This window comes from Ranitomeya variabilis, chromosome 7, assembly GCF_051348905.1.
Source record: "Ranitomeya variabilis isolate aRanVar5 chromosome 7, aRanVar5.hap1, whole genome shotgun sequence".
In the NCBI taxonomy this organism is placed as follows: domain Eukaryota; kingdom Metazoa; phylum Chordata; class Amphibia; order Anura; family Dendrobatidae; genus Ranitomeya; species Ranitomeya variabilis.
The window spans coordinates 219725726-219745480 of NC_135238.1; the positions used below are offsets into that span (position 1 = coordinate 219725726).

General features: G+C 43.8%; 1 protein-coding gene across 7 annotated transcripts in view; it reads right to left on the bottom strand.

Annotated features, from left to right (window-relative positions):
* FMNL2 (formin like 2) overlaps positions 1-19755 on the bottom strand; it is a 215463-nt gene that overhangs the window by 142899 nt on the left and 52809 nt on the right. The window lies entirely within an intron of this gene.

Below are 19755 nucleotides of genomic sequence, written 5' to 3' on the forward strand. Positions count from 1 at the left end.
AAGGCAGAGACAGGAAGGTCTGAAGACGGACAAAAGCCCGAAGATATTTCATTGTGAAATCGCTAAAAACAATAAAGGAGGCAGTTTGAGGCGTGTCAGTATTCGCTCCTCACTGGCTGCGTGCCCCGCTGACACCTCTGTGCTTCAGCGTTATTGCAAAATCCAGAGAGTGAGTGGATCCTGATCTCAGGCTTTAACATGCTCGGTGTGAGACATAAATGCCAAGTGGGATATGAAGAGGAAAAGTCAGGGAGGCTTAAGCAATAAATTAGGGTGGGAGTTGTCTGTGGACCACAGCAAACTGTACATTTCATAATAGGTTGGGTAGATACGGGGTCGTATTCTTGTAATGTGGCCCATCAAACCCCCAGGAGCTTTTACGACCTCCCATTCTAAATCCATAGGCATTAATATGGAGTGGCCCCTCACTTTGCAGAGGTAACAGCTTCCATTTTTCTTGGAAAGTTCACAATCTCATTCTAGATAATCCCGGGTAACGTCCTCCTGGCATTCACCAAAGCCAGATTTGTCAATGTGATCCATCATTGCACAGAACACTTTTCCTCTGGAGGTGGTAGCTTTATACCACTCGATCCGACGACGCTCGGCATTGTGCTTGGTGATGTAACGCCCTCTCAAGCTGTGACAGTTGCCAAAGCCCCCGCTGGAGCTGATAGCCCATTTTTCTAGACTCAAGAACAATGCACAACAAAGAAGTTCTTAAAATGTCCTTCTCCCAATAGATTAATGAAAGAGAATCAGAAAAATAAAAAAAATACTTTTGCCTGTGTACTGTGTGTGATTCTTCTGTATGGGACTTTATCAAAGGGGTTTGGGTAATCCCTACTTCTTAGAAGGGTCCCTCATCAATAAACAGTACAAATTATCCTCCTGCTAGAAACCTGATCGATCAGTGATCTGGAGGGAAACACGACAGTAAGATTTCCCTGCAGCGCCACCGCAGGGAAAATTAAGTATTACACATTGCCCATTGAATTGGATGGATTCTTTGTGTTATACTGAAGGGGACAGGTCCTGCAAAGGGAAAAATGAGTGCATTTCTTTTTTTTTTTTTTTTTTAAAAAGAGGAATCTCAGCTCAATATTGAGTGTTGCTCTGTGTGGTTTGTTCATCCACATTGCACATACTGAGGTCATGATTGAACATACTAAAATGAAAAATTGCGAAAGCCGAGGATGATGTAAAAGAGGAAGGAAACGGAATCACAGGGTAAACGAAAAGATTTTCAGAAATGAAACTGTTAAAACAGAACTGGAACCTGATAAAAAGTCATTTGTCTCTTTAGAAGGAGACATGAAAGGTTCGTCATATGCAGCCATACACGTTTATGGTGAACCAACACCAATATATACACTGCTCAAAAAACAAAAGGAACGCTTGCACATCACAGTGTAACCTCAGGGATATCATCTGTCCAGCTAGAAAGCAGAAGCGATTGTGAATCAATGTCATCAGCTTTGGTGCAAAAGTGACAACTAAAGAACTCAAGATGACAGCAAGACGACCCAAAAAATGCAATGGTTTTGAAGGTATTGACCATAGACAATTCATCTCTCCTTATCGTTCCTGCCTGATACTTTTCTAGTTTTGCATTTTGCTGGTGTCGTTGTCACTATTGGTAGTATGAGGTGGTACCTGCAGGTTGCACAGGTAGTCCAGCTCCTCCAGGATGGTATGTCCACACGTGAAGTAACTAAAAGATTTTCAGTGTCTCTCAGCACCTTCTCGAAAGTATGGAGCAGGACACAAGCCACCACGAAAAGAAAGAGATGGACAAGGTCATAAGAAGGCATCAAGCCAGCAGCAAGACTTGTATCTGCTCCTTTTGTGTGATGAGTATAGGAGAAGCACTGCCAGAGCATTACAAGGTGACTTTCTATGCATACTGGTGCACATGTTTCTGACCAAACTGTCAGGGGCACCCTCATCTATATCTATCTCCGCCCCCGGAATACACCTGAAGGTGGAGATGTTGGGTTCTCGTGCCTCGCTATGCTCCTATATCAACCCCTATTTGTCCCCTCCCCCACCAAGAGTAGTGGGAAGCTGAAGTATCTAGGAGCACACTAACCAGACAAACAAGGGAAGATGAACAAGGATAAATGAAAATACCAACCATACAAAATACACACACCAAAAAAACAGAATTGAAGACAAAGAAGCTTAAGGAAGGCGAAACCAAATAGGAGAGGATGAGGATGGGCACACAGACAAAACTCCAAGCAACAATCATTGGGCTGAAGCCTCTGTCCACGAATAGGCCAGATGAAGAATTTTATTGCCCCTTGCAGTTCCAAGATATATTATAGTACTGTAACTTCACATCTTCTGACATGAAACCCAGCTTTAGTTACAGGTTAGAATTTTAGATATTTGTGTTAGTCCTCTTGCTCGTGGCCAGTTTTTAGCTCAGAGTTGTATATAGCATAATATGGCACTCAGAGAGCTATATGATGTTTTTCTGCACCATTATATACTGTATTTCTCATTTAATACTGTATGGATCCAAGAGAAAAAAGTGTGGTATGTTCCAAATGAGCTGTGATACCAAGATATTCTCCATGAGGTATGAAGGCAGCAGCCGTCAAGTGAGGACACCGGTAGGGGAATCAGTGGCCATTGTGGAGGAGCGGTGCCCGCTCAGGAGAGGAGTACAGGTTCTGTTTTTTTAATTTTCCACCCTGGGCTTATGCATAGTAAGTATGGGAGAACCCCTAAAACCTTTAGTTACAATGAATGGAAATCACCTTTGATCAGCTGAATCAACTGTAGAAAAGCCGGTGCTTTCCAGGGAGTCAGGTACAGAGATTAAGGAGATATTCATACTCTACAAATGTGCGTATACAGAAAGAAATTCTGATGATAAAAATGCAGAATATCAGGGAATTGTCATTTATGCATTTCTATAATACAAAGGCCAATTTTGGAGTTTTGCCAAATTGACTTGCACCGTCAGAAAATACTGGCACAAAAGTACTACATCCATGAGTTGGCAGCCTCTATGTGTGCCTAGTATGTAAATTACGCAAAGCTTAGCCTTCACCAGGGGTGTAATGACGGCAGTGGCAGAGGGTGCGACTGTGGGAGTGGGGTCCACTAAGGCCAGTGTCCATAGATGCACATTCAGCTGCAATGTATTTCAGTGAAGGAACCCGCCGTTTCTCCGCATGGCAATACATGGCGGCGGCCAATCAGGTGGCGGCGGCCAATCAGGTGCCGGCAGCTCACGTTGGCTTGCACATCATAGGCGGTGCATGGCAGTGACGTCTTGTGCTATCCATGCCAAAGTCAGCTGCCGGCTATAGAAAAGGATGCTGTGCACCGTGGGAAGGTAAGAATAATTGAATGATTATGTTTAAAATGTGCTGGAGAAGAATGAGGGACATTACTGCTGGAAGAGGCCCAGGATGGGGGACATTATACTAGTAAGAGGGTCAGGATGGGGCACATTATGCTAGGAAGAGCCTGGGATGGGATGGCGCACAGGATGGAAAGGGGAATTATTACAGGAAGGGGCGAGGATATGGACAATATTACAGGAAGGGGTCCAAAATGGGGGAATTTTACCATGCAGGAAGCAAAGGATGGAGGATTTTATGCCAGGAAGTGGCCCAGAATAGGGGACATTATACCAAGAAGGAGCCCACGATAGGGGGGACTCTGTGATAGGATAGGGATGGGACATTATTACAGGAAGGGGCCTAGGACAGGGAACAATAATTTAGGAAGGGGCCCAGTACAGGGGACATTAATTCAGGAAGGGGCCAGGATGGGGACATTATTAGTGGAAGGGGCTAGGACGGGTGATCTTATTACAGGTAGGGGCCAGAATGGGGGACATTATTACGGGAAGGAGACAGAAAAGGGACATTACATACAGGGCAAATAAACGTCTTTATAGGTTCTAGAACGCTACAAGGGCCCATACATCTGACCAATTTTGCACCAGGGCTCATCGCACTCTAGCTATGCCACTGGCCTGCACCATCTATTTGGCATAACATAACATCTCATTTGATTCATAAAATATTCTCGCTCCGTATTCACAATGGATATATATTGCGTGCATACTGCAGTGGATACAGTAACAAATGGCGCAGAGGTGTCTCATATTTTGGAAAAGAAGTGAAGGGAAGGAAAGCGTCAGTAGGAGCCTCTGAAAGCAAAACACGAGGATTAGAGGCGGACATTTGGGAATTTTTTAGCGTAACATTTCGCTATGTTGCTTCACAACCCTGGGTCTAAAAATAATTATGAATCCTCTTGTGGCTGAGATAGAAAATCTTATTACTGATAACACAAATGATCAAAGGCTTTAAAACCTAGGCGTTATTCCATGTCACAATACAGAAGCCTGGGCAGAATATGTGAGTGCTGACAATTAGCAGAGGTTTCTCCTAAAAGCAAAATTATTAGTATTTTCCATAAGGCGATTATATGTAATATTCACATTCCCTTCAAGGGGAAGCAAAATCTTACTGAAAAGCTGTAAAAATCACAAGAACTGAGACGAACATGGATGAAAAAAAAATGTGAAAAAGTTCCTCTAAATTACTTTTTGGGGACGAAATTTTAAGAACATGACTCCGCACCGATGGGAGCCATGTTCAGACTTCTACTAAAGTGGTCGTGTTTTCTGCTCAGAATGAAGCAACACGGTGGCATGTATCTACACTCACTGGCCACTTTATTAGGTACACCTGTCCAACTTCTTGTTAACACTTAATTTCTAATCAGCCAATCACATGGCGGCAACTCAGTGCATTTAGGCATGTAGACATGGTCAAGACAATCTCCTGCAGTTCAAACCGAGCATCAGTATGGGGAAGAAAGGTGATTTGAGTGCCTTTGAACGTGGCATGGTTGTTGGTGCCAGAAGGGCTGGTCTGAGTATTTCAGAAACTGCTGATCTACTGGGATTTTCACGCACAACCATCTCTAGGGTTTACAGAGAATGGTCCGAAAAAGAAAAAAAATCCAGTGAGCGGCAGTTCTGTGGGCGGAAATGCCTTGTTGATGCCAGAGGTCAGAGGAGAATGGGCAGACTGGTTCGAGCTGATAGAAAGGCAACAGTGACTCAAATCGCCACCCGTTACAACCAAGGTAGGCCTAAGAGCCTCTCTGAACGCACAGTGCGTCGAACTTTGAGGCAGATGGGCTACAGCAGCAGAAGACCACACCGGGTACCACTCCTTTCAGCTAAGAACAGGAAACTGAGGCTACAATTTGTACAAGCTCATCGAAATTGGACAGTAGAAGATTGGAAAAACGTTGCTTGGTCTGATGAGTCTCGATTTCTGCTGCGACATTCGGATGGTAGGGTCAGAATTTGGCGTAAACAACATGAAAGCATGGATCCATCCTGCCTTGTATGGAGCATCTTTGGGATGTGCAGCCGACAAATCTGCGGCAACTGTGTGATGCCATCATGTCAATATGGACCAAAATCTCTGAGGAATGCTTCCAGCACCTTGTTGAATCTATGCCACGAAGAATTGAGGCAGTTCTGAAGGCAAAAGGGGGTCCAACCCGTTACTAGCATGGTGTACCTAATAAAGTGGCCGGTGAGTGTATGTATGAAAAATATAAAACTGGCATAAAATGGTCCTTAAAAGAATTGGAGGTGATTTTACCCATCAGCAGATATATTTTCAAGCTGCTACTGGCACTCAAAGATTTTCTCAAATTTTCTCTTTCAAAAAGAAGGCGAGGTCCATGTTGTAGGGATGCGGCTTATTATATTTATTAATTTTCCAAACCAATGGAGGACCTAGGTTCTACGGAACCAAACTTAGATCACTATAAAAGCCAATCATGAGATTATTTCATAATCCATTCCCACTGTTCTCCTTTATTAGGAAGTGGTGGAACATGTAACCCTCCAGGGAGGTGAGTTACCTTTAGACATAAGCATCCAGTGATCACCTTTCTTAAATATCATTACAACTGGGCCACTTTATGGCCCACACAGCCTGATGAGAGTATGACTACAGGATCAGACTACACAGGGTTTGTTTGTAGTCTGTTACCATGGAGGCACATAGATCTGTGTAGATGCTGGGAACATGAAATGAAAACCTTAAAATCAAGACTATTTGCAATGTTGCTTCATTTTTCTTTAAAAAAAATAAACATATTAAAAAAAATAAGTAGGAATATTCTTTAAAAGCCTATGCAAAGAATGTTTGATATTTCCAAAACAGGGGTCTGAAATGAGGAGGCCATATATGTATGTGACTTTCTCATGCCAATTCTTTCATAAAATTGATTAGTATAGAAGTAAAAGGAAGCCTCATCTTTATCCAATCTCTGCCTGGGTTTGGAGGAAGCTGTCTCATAAGAAGGAGATGATGGTGGGGGATCGACCCTCGTTCTGGAGAAGGGGTACCTGCATCAATGAGACATTAATGTGGACATGCCATAAACATCTAAGGGAATACCACCAATTATTATGAATTCTCTTCCTTTTGGATCTGCAGATGATTACGTTCCGCTCCCATTCCGAACGATACATAGAATTAGAACATATTCTAATCTCAGATTCCACAATTTTGCCTTCTTGTTTCGATTCCTGCTGCCGGCACACTTTATCTGTCTTCTGTGGTGTGAACATATTGAACCATTCTGTCCATAAAAAAAGAAAAGTTCAATTTTACAAAGGCTTCAAATTAGCAATTGTGGTTAGGTTTAGAAGCCGTTTCCAAACAGGAATGCGGGCAAGGTCCTAATTCATGGCCTCTTTGTCACAAGACCTTTCCAGATGAAGGTCAGGAGTTCACAGGACGGTCCTCCAAGTCTTTTATATCCCTATATAACAATATAAGAATCTCTGTACATTGGAGACGCTTTTAACTAGCATCTGGGGTTAAAAAAAAGATGGCAGGAGCCCCAGGCCGACAAGAGGTTCCACTGAATGAACCCTTTCATGATATTAGACTGTAATACTTTCTGAAATATGACACAAGGACAGAATTCAGATCAATAAACCAAGATAAAGATCTTTTATTTCTATTTAGACATAGAAAAAAATGGTTTTGAGGGTAGACATTTACTCTTTATTTAATGCAAGTATTTGGAGTTAAAAAATGATTTTTGCAATTGGGTTTCATGAACAATTTTGCACCATTTACCTTCTATATTCTCTGTGTTGTACTGTCTGTCCCTGGCTGTAGAATAAGTTACGTTTACTGAGAAGTAGTCAGTGAGCTCATGCAGATTGGATGACGGGAGATATTATGGCTGTTTTTTCCTGAGTTCTACTCAGCCGCTTTATGGCTAAAAACCACATCAAAGTTAAATGTGCATAGAACGAAAGCCTATAAAATCCGAACAATTACATTTTTTATTAAATTAAACAAAATTGTAAAAACAATTTTTAGCCCCAATATATGCAATTAAGTTAAGTAAAAAAAAAACTACCGGTACTTCATTCAGGTATGTTTTGGTGAAGGACTGACTCTTAGGGTAGGGTCAAAAGACCATTTTCTCCACATCTGAGAAATATGGTCATCTTATTCTGATCAGAGATTTAGCAGGGTGGCATCAGTTTTTTTCAGACATGGAAAGAAAAAAAAAAAAAAAACACTCTCCACCTTCTCCATTCTGACAGTCCATGAAAATTGGACAGCACTTGGATGTCATCCAAGGTGCTGATTTTTTTTTTTTTTTTTCATTTTGATACGACGCTTGGATCAAAAATCGGGCATGTCTCCGATTCTTTCCGCAAACCACTGGGTCCAAGGAAAAAAATCGGACATGTGCTCAGCCCCATAGAATATCATAGGCGTGAGTGCTACCTGTGAAAACCATGGACAGCACTTGTACAAGAAAATCAAATGTGTAAATGTGTTTTTAGGGAAACCAGCAGGTATGTAGCTTTATTGGCAATGGGAAAAAGTTTGAAAAGTTGCTAACTTTTCTTCAATTTTCCTTTGAAGGTGTAGAAGAATATACGATCCCCCCCATCTTCCAACTCCTATTGTTGCCATACTACTGTACATTTCAGGTGGCCACAATATAAGTTATACATGATCTGGAATCATTATCTGTAATGATACTAGAATGTATCCATTCTTTAATGCTTCTTTGCTTCCAGCTAAACATTCATTTACGGTGCAGCCCTTTAGATTAAGACACATTGAAGACAGTAATCTTGTGGTCTTAATAAAATATTCATGATGGTGGAAGCGGTGGGAACAAACAATGTATTCCAACATGATGAAGGCATCTGTTTGATAGGATGAACCAATGCCGGAGCCTGCCTATACAGTATCATAAAGTGATGGCCAGGCAGTAAAAAGGTTTTCTTTTTCTTTTTTAATCCATTAATGACCGGCTGTTCAGCCGACATCTTACACTCCTAGGATGCAATCAAATATTTTACAATATTGCAGTGGCGCACGATGAGCTCCTGGATAGGCTCCCTACTAGTGATGAGCGAATATACTCATTACTCGAGATTTCTGGGGGTCCACCGAGTATTTTTTAGTGCTCGGAGATTTCGTTTTTCTTGCCGCAGCTGAATGATTTACATCTGTTAGCCAGCATAAGTACATATGGGGATTCCCAAGCAACCAGACAACCCCCACATGTACTTATGCTGGCTAACAGATGTAAATCATTCAGCTGCGGCAAGAAAAACTAAATCTCCGAGCACTAAAAAATACTCGGAGGCCCCTCGAGCGTGCTCGAGAAATCTCGAGTAAAGAGTATATTCGCTCATCACTACTCCCTACCAAAGGCTCTTAAACAGAGGAAAACATAACGCCCTGCAAACCTCCTTTAACCTCCTGCATTCTTGGCTCCTCTTTTTATTATCCGACCTGGCGCAATGTCATATGTATCTCAAGATGACGTTGTACTGGGCCTGCTAATCAAAAGAGGAACCTGATGGCAGATAGGTGGAGCTTTGTATGGCTCCTGACCGGTGGCCACAGAATACTGACAAGGCCCACAGAAGGTAAGTGGAATTTCGTAGGGCTCCCGACCGGTGGCCACAGAATACTGACAAGGCCCACAGAATACTGACCTGGCCACTGCACCAAGGTTCTGCGAATTGATTTGCTCATGTCTACTCATTTTTACTCAAAGAGGAAGATTGGATCTAAAGTTAAATCCCATATTTGATATTCACCCATGACAAGAGGAAATACACCTGCGAAATACTATACCAAGCACTTTAGCAAATCTCATCTATTAGTTGTGGAATTCTTCCACACAGAAATCATAGTTGCCAACTATCCTGTTTTTTTGGGACTCCTGGGTCGAAAGAGATATAGGTTACATAAATACCACCCAAAATAAGATGTTCCAGAATAGACCAGGGTGTTGGGATGGGGGCATTCCTGGGAGTGGTGGGGCCGATTTCCATAGCAAATTTCATTCTTTTCCATCTAGATGGCTGAAATCTGAATTAAAATCCTGATGTTACAACCAGGGTAGTATAGAAAAAAACAATAGCTAATCACTAGAGGAAATCAAAGAGTGCTCCGCAGAGTTGTCCCCTGGCCAGATTCCCTGGCAGGCACGTCAGAAGGACTTTCAAAATGGCCAGAACTGCTGCTTGTCATCCGAACAGTATCCCCAGGCATCCCTGCCAGTGCCACCGAAGACAGGATCGTGATAGAGCAAAGAGAGGGAAGTTTGTGACATTCGGTAAATATTTGCACCACTTCTGCACAAAGTGATGGGAAGCCATGCCAGGTACAACCTGGCGCAGTTCATTCCCAAACAACATATTACCTCAAAAGTGTATCGACCTGCACCCATCATGCACATGCACCTGCCATGCCAACTTTGTAGAGTCCCTTGAGACTATACGGTAATACTGGTTTGCCCAAAAGCATTGTTACATAAATACTAGAATATTAGGAGTGCATATTCTCCTGAAAAGCGTCCATCTACATATTTAAAAAAAATAAAGTTACAGTTCAAAAGTATTGGAAGAAGAAAGTGAAATATAAACTGGCCAAAAATCAAAGGAAAGACGGACCAGTGCAGTAAAACAGGTCGAAGGAAAAAAAATGAAGAAAATGCTTGGCGGAGAACGTTCCTGACAAACAAAAAACACATGCGCTCCACATCTGCTCAGACACACACCTCTGGTGCAATAATACATGGATTCTTCTTGGTGGAATAACTGAGGTCTTGTGAAGCCTATGTGTAAAGATATCACATTAAGCCCGAGCGTCTCACTCCAGCCAGCAGATGTTGCTCCGAGCTAAATACATGCAGAGATCCTTCTCTTTTTCTTCATCGGTACGTGAAGATCAGAGAAGAATACCAGGCATGAACTTCCATCATGACTACGGTGAGACAGAGTCTGCAGCTAAATATTTCAACATGAATTCAATTAAGTAGATGAAAAAGTGTTTTCGAGCAGCAGGCAAGGAGCACCCCTACCCACAACCTGCCAAAGTCAATTAGAGATTGTACATCGCCTACCATACCCATCTCATTCTAGGTCAGAAAACCCCTGGATACGCTCCGAAATACCCAGAGTTAATACAGTTGGTCTCCAGCCACCCTCACACTAGCACGATCCTGCTACAGGATTCTGCAGAAGCCAAAAAGTAGAGATTGGAAACACATGGCCATTGTATGTGCTCCTCCTTACTACAACATTCTATGGAGGCCATCTACCTAAGTTCTAATGAAAACACGACAACCATACACTACTTCTGAATCTCTGTATATTGTGGTGCACTTGAGTGGTCGGATTCATCATTTGCAGGAGATTTTTAAGTTACTTTTCTTTGTTTTTGTCTTTAGGTATAACTTTTGAGTCAAATTGTTCGAAAAGGCACAGGTGATTCATGAATTTTGCGCTAAATCATCCATGATCTTTATTTTTGTCTTTAATTTTGTTTGCAAATTTGTTGTGAAATTGGATTTTGGGCTCCCCCGGTGGCCACTGGTGGAATTGAACTGGTGTGCATCATCCCCTCTGTTCACCTGTTTCCATCAGGATGTGGGAGTCGCTATTTAACCTTGCTCCTCTGTCACTTCCATGCCGGTCAACATTGTAATCAGAAGCCTTTCTGTGCATGTTCCTGCTGCTAGACAACTCCCAGCTAAGTTGGACTTTAGTCCTCGTTTGTTTTTGCATTTTGTTCCAGTTCACAGCTGTAGTTTCGTTTCTGTGTCTGGAAAGCTCTTGTGATCTGAAATTGCCACTCTGATGTTATGAGTTAATACTAGAGTCTTAAAGTAAATTCAGGATGGTATTTTGATAGGGTTTTCAGCTGACCATGAAAGTGCCCTTTCTGTCTTCCTGCTATCTAGTAAGCGGACCTCAATTTTGCTAAACCTATTTTCATACTACGTTTGTCATTTCCTCTAAAATCACCGCCAATATATGTGGGGGCCTCTGTCTGCCTATCGGGGAAATTTCTCTAGAGGTGAGCCAGGACTATATTTTCCTCTGCCAGGATTAGTTAGTCCTCCGGCCGGCGCTGGGCGTCTAGGGATAAAAAACGTAGGCAACGCTACCCGGCTACTGTTAGTTGTGCGGCAGGTTTAGTTCATGGTCAGTTTAGTTTCCATCCTTCCAAGAGCTAGTACTTATGTTTGCTGGGCTATGTTCTCTTGCCATTGAGAACCATAACAGTTTGACCGGCCCAAAAAGGGTTAAATTAATTGACAGAGAAAGAAGAGAAGTCTGCTGAAGATTTTTTTTTTTTTTTTTTTTTTTCCCTTCCCTTCAGTTATGAGTGTGCTTGTAATTGAATCTCTTGCAAGTCTGCCTATATTGCAGCCTTTCTCTCTCTCTCTCTCCTTCTAATCCTGGAATGGCTCTGTGTTCACCTCTTTAAAATGGATATTCAGAGTTTAGCTGCAGGTTTGAATAATCTCACCACGAAAGTTCAAAATTTACAAGATTTTGTTGTTCATGTTCCTATATCTGAACCTAGAATTCCTTTGCCTGAATTTTTCTCGGGGAATAGATCTTGCTTTCAAAATTTCAAAAATAATTGCAAGTTGTTTTTGTCCCTGAAATCTCGCTCTGCTGGAGATCCTGCTCAGCAGGTCAGGATTGTGATTTCCTTGCTCCGGGGCGACCCTCAGGATTGGGCTTTTGCATTGGCTCCAGGGGATCCTGCGTTGCTCAATGTGGATGCGTTTTTTCTGGCCTTGGGGTTGCTTTATGAGGAACCTCAGTTAGAGCTTCAGGCGGAAAAGGCCTTGATGTCCCTATCTCAGGGGCAAGACGAAGCTGAAATATACTGCCAGAAATTCCGTAAATGGGCTGTGCTTACTCAGTGGAATGAGTGCGCCCTGGCGGCGAATTTCAGAGAGGGTCTCTCTGATGCCATTAAGGATGTTATGGTGGGGTTCCCTGTGCCTGCGGGTCTGAATGAGTCCATGACAATGGCTATCCAGATCGATAGGCGTCTGCGGGAGCGCAAACCTGTGCACCATTTGGCGGTGTCTACTGAGAAGACGCCAGAGAATATGCAATGTGATAGAATTCTGTCCAGAAGTGAACGGCAGAATTTAAGATGAAAAAATGGGTTGTGCTTCTATTGCGGTGATTCAACTCATGTTATATCAGCATGCTCTAAGCGTACTAAGAAGCTTGATAAGTCTGTTTCAATTGGCACTTTACAGTCTAAGTTTATTCTATCTGTGACCCTGATTTGTTCTTTATCATCTATTACCGCGGATGCCTATGTCGACTCTGGCGCCGCTTTGAGTCTTATGGATTGGTCCTTTGCCAAACGCTGTCGGTATGATTTGGAGCCTCTTGAAACTCCTATACCCCTGAAGGGGATTGACTCCACCTCATTGGCTAGTAATAAACCACAATACTGGACACAAGTAACTATGCGGATTAATCCGGATCATCAGGAGATTATTCGCTTTCTTGTGCTGTATAACCTACATGATGTGTTGGTGCTTGGATTGCCATGGCTGCAATCTCATAACCCAGTCCTTGACTGGAAAGCTATGTCTGTGTTAAGCTGGGGATGTAAGGGGACGCATGGGGACGTACCTGTGGTTTCCATTTCATCATCTATTCCCTCTGAGATTCCTGAATTCTTGACTGAATATCGTGACGTTTTTGAAGAACCTAAGCTTGGTTCATTACCTCCGCACCGGGAGTGCGATTGTGCCATAGATTTGATTCCGGGTAGTAAATACCCTAAGGGTCGTTTATTTAATCTGTCTGTGCCTGAACATGCTGCTATGCGAGAATATATAAAGGAGTCCTTGGAAAAGGGACATATTCGTCCTTCGTCATCTCCCTTAGGAGCCGTTTTTTTCTTTGTGGCTAAGAAAGATGGCTCTTTGAGACCGTGTATTGATTATCGGCTTTTGAATAAAATCACGGTTAAATATCAATATCCGTTGCCACTGCTGACTGATTTGTTTGCTCGCATAAAGGGGGCCAAGTGGTTCTCTAAGATAGATCTCCGTGGGGCGTATAATTTGGTGCGAATTAAGCAGGGGGATGAGTGGAAGACCGCATTTAATACGCCCGAGGGCCACTTTGAGTATTTGGTGATGCCTTTTGGTCTTTCAAATGCCCCTTCAGTCTTTCAGTCCTTTATGCATGACATTTTCCGTGATTATTTGGATAAATTTATGATTGTGTATCTGGATGATATTTTGATTTTTTCGGATGACTGGGACTCTCATGTCCAGCAGGTCAGGAGGGTTTTTCAGGTTTTGCGGTCTAATTCCTTGTGTGTGAAGGGTTCTAAGTGCGTTTTTGGGGTTCAAAAGATTTCCTTTTTGGGATATATTTTTTCCCCCTCTTCCATCGAGATGGATCCTGTCAAGGTTCAGGCTATTTGTGATTGGACGCAACCCTCTTCTCTTAAAAGTCTTCAGAAATTTTTGGGCTTTGCTAACTTTTATCGTCGATTTATTGCTGGTTTTTCTGATGTTGTTAAACCATTGACTGATTTGACTAAGAAGGGTGCTGATGTTGCTGATTGGTCCCCTGCTGCTGTGGAGGCCTTTCGGGAGCTTAAGCGCCGCTTTTCTTCCGCCCCTGTGTTGCGTCAGCCTGATGTTGCTCTTCCTTTTCAGGTTGAGGTCGACGCTTCTGAAATCGGAGCTGGGGCAGGTTTGTCGCAGAGAAGTTCCGATTGTTCCGTGATGAGACCTTGTGCCTTTTTCTCGCGTAAATTTTCGCCCGCCGAGCGGAATTATGATGTTGGGAATCGGGAGCTTTTGGCCATGAAGTGGGCTTTTGAGGAGTGGCGTCATTGGCTTGAGGGGGCTAGACATCAGGTGGTGGTATTGACTGACCACAAAAATCTAATTTATCTTGAGTCCGCCAGACGCCTGAATCCTAGACAGGCGCGCTGGTCGTTGTTTTTCTCTCGGTTTAATTTTGTGGTGTCCTACCTGCCGGGTTCTAAGAATGTTAAGGCGGATGCCCTTTCTAGGAGTTTTGAGCCTGACTCCCCTGGTAACTCTGAACCTACAGGTATCCTTAAGGATGGAGTGATATTGTCTGCCGTTTCTCCAGACCTGCGGCGGGCCTTGCAGGAGTTTCAGGCGGATAGACCTGATCGTTGCCCACCTGGTAGACTGTTTGTTCCTGATGATTGGACCAGTAAAGTCATTTCTGAGGTTCATTCTTCTGCGTTGACAGGTCATCCTGGAATCTTTGGTACCAGGGATTTGGTGGCAAGGTCCTTCTGGTGGCCTTCCCTGTCTCGAGATGTGCGAGGCTTTGTGCAGTCTTGTGACGTTTGTGCTCGGGCCAAGCCTTGTTGTTCTCGGGCTAGTGGATTGTTGTTGCCCTTGCCTATCCCGAAGAGGCCCTGGACGCACATCTCGATGGATTTTATTTCGGATCTTCCTGTTTCTCAGAAGATGTCTGTCATCTGGGTGGTGTGTGACCGTTTCTCTAAGATGGTCCATTTGGTTCCCCTGCCTAAGTTGCCTTCTTCTTCCGAGTTGGTTCCTCTGTTTTTTCAAAATGTGGTCCGTTTGCATGGTATTCCGGAGAATATCGTTTCTGACAGAGGAACCCAATTCGTGTCTAGATTTTGGCGAGCATTCTGTGCTAGGATGGGCATAGATTTGTCTTTCTCGTCTGCTTTCCATCCTCAGACTAATGGCCAGACCGAGCGGACGAATCAGACCTTGGAGACATATTTGAGGTGTTTTGTGTCTGCAGATCAGGATGATTGGGTTGCTTTTTTGCCTTTAGCGGAGTTTGCCCTCAATAATCGGGCCAGCTCTGCCACCTTGGTGTCTCCTTTTTTCTGTAATTCGGGGTTTCATCCTCGATTTTCTTCTGGTCAGGTGGAATCTTCGGATTGTCCTGGAGTGGATGCTGTGGTGGAGAGGTTGCATCAGATTTGGGGGCAGGTAGTGGACAATTTGAAGTTGTCCCAGGAGAAGACTCAGCTTTTTGCCAACCGCCGGCGTCGGGTTGGTCCTCGGCTTTGTGTTGGGGACTTGGTGTGGTTGTCTTCTCGTTTTGTCCCTATGAGGGTTTCTTCTCCTAAGTTTAAGCCTCGGTTCATCGGCCCGTACAAGATATTGGAGATTCTTAACCCTGTGTCCTTCCGTTTGGACCTCCCTGCATCTTTTTCTATTCATAATGTTTTTCATCGGTCATTGTTGCGCAGGTATGAGGTACCGGTTGTGCCTTCCGTTGAGCCTCCTGCTCCGGTGTTGGTTGAGGGCGAGTTGGAGTACGTTGTGGAAAAAATCTTGGACTCCCGTGTTTCCAGACGGAAACTCCAGTATCTGGTCAAATGGAAGGGATACGGTCAGGAGGATAATTCTTGGGTGACTGCCTCTGATGTTCATGCCTCCGATCTGGTCCGTGCCTTTCATAGGGCTCATCCTGATCGCCCTGGTGGTTCTGGTGAGGGTTCGGTGCCCCCTCCTTGAGGGGGGGGTACTGTTGTGAAATTGGATTTTGGGCTCCCCCGGTGGCCACTGGTGGAATTGAACTGGTGTGCATCATCCCCTCTGTTCACCTGTTTCCATCAGGATGTGGGAGTCGCTATTTAACCTTGCTCCTCTGTCACTTCCATGCCGGTCAACATTGTAACATTGTAATCAGAAGCCTTTCTGTGCATGTTCCTGCTGCTAGACAACTCCCAGCTAAGTTGGACTTTAGTCCTCGTTTGTTTTTGCATTTTGTTCCAGTTCACAGCTGTAGTTTCGTTTCTGTGTCTGGAAAGCTCTTGTGATCTGAAATTGCCACTCTGATGTTATGAGTTAATACTAGAGTCTTAAAGTAAATTCAGGATGGTATTTTCATAGGGTTTTCAGCTGACCATGAAAGTGCCCTTTCTGTCTTCCTGCTATCTAGTAAGCGGACCTCAATTTTGCTAAACCTATTTTCATACTACGTTTGTCATTTCCTCTAAAATCACCGCCAATATATGTGGGGGCCTCTGTCTGCCTATCGGGGAAATTTCTCTAGAGGTGAGCCAGGACTATATTTTCCTCTGCCAGGATTAGTTAGTCCTCCGGCCGGCGCTGGGCGTCTAGGGATAAAAAACGTAGGCAACGCTACCCGGCTACTGTTAGTTGTGCGGCAGGTTTAGTTCATGGTCAGTTTAGTTTCCATCCTTCCAAGAGCTAGTTGTTGTGAATTTGGATTCTGTGGCTACTGGTGGAATTGAACTGGTGTCTTCATCTTCTCTGTTCACCTGTTCCCATCAAGATGTGGGAGTCGCTATATAACCTTGCTGCTCTGTTAGTTGCTTGCCGGTCAACAATGTTATCAGAAGCCTCTCTGTGCTTGTTCCTGCTCCTAGACAACTACTAGATAAGTTGGACTCTTGTCCATGTTTGTTTTTGCATTTTTGTTCCAGTTCACAGCTGTAGTTTCGTTACTGTGTCTGGAAAGCCCTTGTGAACAGGAATTGCCACTCTGGTGTTATGAGTTAATGCCAGAGTTTTAAAGTAATTTCTGGATGGTGTTTTGATAGGGTTTTCAGCTGACCATGAAAGTGTCCTTTCTGTCTTCTGCTATGTAGTAAGTGGACCTCAAATTTGCTAAACCTATTTTCATACTACGTTTGTTATTTCATCTTTATTCACCGCCAATACATGTGGGGGGCCTCTGTCTCCTTTCGGGGTATTTCTCTAGAGGTGAGCTAGGACTGATATTTTCCTCTGCTAGCATTATTTAGTCCTCCGGCTGGTGCTGGGCATCTAGAATCAACGTAGGCATGCTACCCGGCCACTGCTAGTTGTGCGTTAGGTTTAGTTCATGGTCAGCTCAGTTCCCATCTTCCAAGAGCTAGTTCCTATATATGCTTATGCTATGTTCTCTTGCCATTGAGATCATGACAGTTTGACCGGCCGCAAAAAGGGTTAAAATCCTTGGCTGAGAAAGGAGAGAAATAAGTAGTCTGCTGAAATTTTTTTTTTTTTTCTCTCCTTCTAATCTTTGAATGGCTCTGTGTCCACCTGTTTGTAATGGATCTTCAGAGTGTAACTGCAGGTTTGAATAATCTCGCCACGAAGGTACAAAATTTGCAAGATTTTGTTTGTCATGCACCTGTATCTGAGCCGAGAATTCCTTTGCCGGAATTTTTCTCGGGGAATAGATCTGGGTTTCAGAATTTTCGAAATAATTGCAAATTATTTTTGTCCCTGAAATCTCGCTCTGCCGGAGACCCTGCACAGCAGGTTAGGATTGTGATTTCCTTGCTCCGGGGCGACCCTCAAGACTGGGCTTTTTCATTGACACCAGGGGATCCTGCGTTGCTCAATGTGGATGCGTTTTTTCTGGCCTTGGGGTTGCTTTATGACGAACCTCATTTGGAGCTTCAGGCAGAAAAAACTTTGATGTCCCTATCTCAGGGGCAAGATGAAGCGGAAATTTACTGCCAAAGATTCCTTAAATGGTCTGTGCTTACTCAGTGGAATGAGTGCGCCCTGGCGGCGACTTTCAGAGAGGGTCTCTCTGATGCCATTAAGGATGTTATGGTGGGGTTCCCTGTGCCTGCGGGTCTGAATGAGTCCATGACAATGGCTATTCAGATCGATAGGCGTTTGCGGGAGCGCAAACCAGTGCACCATCTGGCGGTGTCCACTGAGAAGTCGCCAGAGAGTATGCAGTGTGATAGAATTCTGTCCCGAAGCGAGCGGCAGAATTTTAGACGGAAAAATGGGTTGTGTTTCTATTGTGGTGATTCTACTCATGTTATATCAGCATGCTCTAAGCGCACTAAAAAGCTTGGTAAATCTGTTTCCATTTGCACCTTACCGTCTAAGTTTATTCTATCTGTGACCCTGATTTGCTCTTTGTCATCTATTACCACGGACGCCTATGTCGACTCTGGCGCCGCTTTGAGTCTTATGGATTGGTCCTTTGCCAAACGCTGTGGGTATGATTTAGAGCCTTTGGAGACTCCTATTCCTCTGAAGGGGATTGACTCCACCCCATTGGCTAATAAAAAACCACAATACTGGACACAAGTAACTATGCGTATTAATCCGGATCACCAGGAGATTATTCGCTTTCTGGTGCTGTATAATCTACATGATGATTTGGTGCTAGGATTGCCTTGGCTGCAATCTCACAACCCAGTCCTCGACTGGAGAGCTATGTCTGTGTTGAGCTGGGGATGTAAGGGGGCTCATGGGGATGTACCTGTGGTTTCCATTTCATCATCTATTCCCTCTGAAATTCCTGAGTTCCTGTCTGACTATCGTGACGTCTTTGAAGAATCCAAGCTTGGTTCGTTACCTCCGCACCGAGAGTGCGATTGTGCCATAGATTTAATCCCGGGTAGTAAATACCCAAAGGGTCGTTTATTTAATCTGTCTGTGCCTGAACATGCTGCTATGCGAGAATATATAAAGGAGTCCTTGGAAAAGGGACATATTCGTCCATCGTCATCTCCCTTAGGAGCCGGTTTTTTCTTTGTGTCAAAAAAAGACGGCTCTTTGAGACCATGTATTGATTATCGGCTTTTGAATAAAATCACTGTTAAATATCAATACCCATTGCCGTTGCTGACTGATTTGTTTGCTCGCATAAAGGGGGCCAAGTGGTTCTCTAAGATTGACCTTCGTGGGGCGTATAATTTGGTGCGAATCAGGCAGGGGGATGAGTGGAAAACCGCATTTAATACGCCCGAGGGCCACTTTGAGTATTTAGTGATGCCTTTTGGTCTTTCAAATGCTCCGTCAGTTTTCCAGTCCTTTATGCATGATATTTTTCGTGATTATTTGGATAAATTTATGATTGTGTATCTGGATGATATTCTGATTTTTTCGGATGACTGGGACTCTCATGTCCAGCAAGTCAGGAGGGTTTTTCAGGTTTTGCGGTCTAATTCTTTGTGTGTGAAGGGTTCTAAGTGTGTTTTTGGGGTACAGAGGATTTCCTTTTTGGGATATATTTTTTCCCCCTCTTCCATTGAAATGGATCCTGTCAAGGTTCAAGCTATTTGTGATTGGACGCAGCCCTCTTCTCTTAAGAGTCTTCAGAAATTTTTGGGCTTTGCTAACTTTTATCGTCGATTTATTGCTGGTTTTTCGGATATTGCTAAGCCATTGACCGATTTGACTAAGAAGGGTGCTGATGTTGCTGATTGGTCCCCTGATGCTGTGGAGGCCTTTCGGGAGCTTAAGCGCCGTTTTTCCTCTGCCCCTGTGTTGCGTCAGCCTGATGTTGCTCTACCTTTTCAGGTTGAGGTCGACGCTTCTGAGATCGGAGCTGGGGCAGTGTTGTCGCAGAAAAGTTCTGACTGCTCCGTGATGAGGCCTTGTGCCTTCTTTTCCCGTAAATTT